Here is a 2,403-nt window from a genome sequence, read left to right as displayed (position 1 = left end):
CTTTTATTTCCATGTCTATTTTTTAGGAAAAAGACACCACAGCCCCCTAAAAGCTTTTCTCTGGTAAGCTTTGCCAGATGTGCCTGTGTGTAGGTCTCTCTCTCTCTCTCTCTCTCTCAACATCTATATGCCATGTGCCTGCCACACAGTAGGTGCTCAAGAAATACCCACTTGGTGAATGAAAGAGCTTGACTTTTTAAAACAAAAGTTTTGAAATCACCAGTTTTACCTAGAATTTTGGTGATTTCCTGTTTGGATGGAATTCGATTCCAACTTTGCCTGTACTTTCAAAAGAGGAAATGTTTCTTGCACTGGAGGAGGGAGGGGTTCCTGATGACCCTACCCTGAACTTTTGAGTTTAGCTTGGTGTGAAAGTGGTCCACCCAAATGAATCGCTGCGGGACACATTTAGGCTTTCTCCTGATATCCTGTGAGCTAATTTATGCTCCTCCACCCGATTTTCCTTTTGAGGAAGAAGACGGAGCCCTGAACTCCTAGCTCCTCTATTTAATGACCTGGGAGTATAGAAAGTGCAAGACTAACAGGGAGACGGCCTGGCCCTGCTGAATGTTCAGGAAAAGGCGTCGTCCTCCCTGAGTTGCCAGTCGAGGCACAGAGATCCCATGTGTGCAAATCCTACCCTTGAACCACCTCCCTTTCCTTGCTGGAGTCACAAACCCTCAGGTGGACATTGACTTGTGGGTTCAGATCAGAGATCTTTTCCCTGTAGTTCAGGGGAAGGTCTCTTGTGGCCTTCACCATACCCTCATCTGTAAATAAAGGTAATAACGAAACCCACCCTCTCGGGTTATTAGGAGGCTTAAATGAGTTCAAGTATATACATTGCTTAGAACAGCCCCTAGTTCATGATAAATAAGTGCAAAATACTTGTTTGTTATAATTATGATTACTTCTTGGTTCCTGTAGTACCCTAGGTTAGTTTAGAGACTGTTCCTGGGTGGGACAAAAATAGAAAAGTCTGGAAAGGAAGATATCAGAAATGGACCGTCTTCAGAAGCACCACATTGTGACCTGAACGCCCGTTCCAAGTGAAACCCCGAGATGACACTATTCCCAGCTACTTCACTCATCTTGGTAGGCATTTTGAGGGGCTCTGGAAATGTCTCCTTTTTGTCTGGAATTAAAGTTTAACTGGTGTCCAATTTCTGAGAAACCATGCAATTGCTGATGCATCTCATTAGGCATCAAGGCCAGTGGAAGAGGAAGGCAGGCACTGAACAGCGCTGTTGTATTTGCAATAACTATGTGGCAAACGGGTTTGCATTTTTCTGAACCGGCAGAGGATGTGGACACGAAGACGTCACAGGTCTTATGACTTCAATTCTCCCAACTTTCGCAGTCATGCTCCCTTAGTAGACTAGACTCTTTTGTTTGGCCCCAATTTAGTGAACAGTATTTCTAACTTGCTCGGAGATTATCTAAGTATATTTTCCCTGCTCTATAAAGGTCAATGGAAAACTGCATGTGGAAGTCAGACATGAAGTGTGAGTGGGCTGGGGTAGGAGAATGGAAGTCCTACCGGTGGAACTGGCCAGTCCAATGCTGCTGTCATGCAAGATTTGCTTCGAATCTCTTTTTCCCTCTGGCAGAAATGAGCCTTCCCCTTCCGCTTCTAATCTGATCCTCCATGTCTTGGCCCCTGGCTTTGTCACCAGGCTCCCCTACATCCCCTTAATTCACACTGAAGTTATCTAAACTGCTCTTTGCTGGGACCCAGCATTCTGTTTCAAGCCTTCCTGTTGGAAATCTATTCCCCCCTTTCCTTTTCTACTGCACTTGAATGTGTCCAGAGCCTCATAAGTTCTTGATTAGACTTGCAGATAGGCTCCGCCCCGATTTCTCTGCTGCCAGTATTATTGTCCCATTTCAGTGCCCATCCATACTCTTGCTAGAGGGAACAATCTAGCATGCAGGTACAACCAGGATATTCCCCTCCTGAAAAACCCCCAGTTTCTCAGTGTGTCCGGGTTAGGTCACTCATTGTGACATGGCTCTTCATGGTCTGGCTTCTCCCTTCCTTTCCAGCCTCATCTCCCCTCTCTTTTACATGACTCCCTCCCAGTCCTTACCCCATATACTTTCTGCAGTTCCCCCAGTGTTTCATGCTCTGAGTCGTGGCTTTAATCAAAAGCTCTTTCCACCTTCCCTACCTGGAGAACATCCATCATCTACCCGAGCTTTGGCCACTTGTCCCATTTTCTCTGCAGCTTGTCCTCATGCTCATTAAACTCTGCCCTGTGCTCTCGTGTGCCCCCATACCCCCTCCTTACAGCACTGGCCATGTTGTGTTTAGCTGTTTGTATGCGTTAAGGGTTGAATTATGGCCCGCCCTCCCCCCTCCAAATTCAAATGTTGAAATCCTAACCTCCAGGACCTTTGAGC

The sequence above is a fragment of the Galeopterus variegatus genome, unplaced genomic scaffold, assembly GCF_000696425.1.
Source record: "Galeopterus variegatus unplaced genomic scaffold, G_variegatus-3.0.2 Scaffold488, whole genome shotgun sequence".
Classification (NCBI taxonomy): domain Eukaryota; kingdom Metazoa; phylum Chordata; class Mammalia; order Dermoptera; family Cynocephalidae; genus Galeopterus; species Galeopterus variegatus.
The sequence above is the reverse complement of the archived record's forward strand: the minus strand, read 5'-3'. Positions refer to the sequence as shown.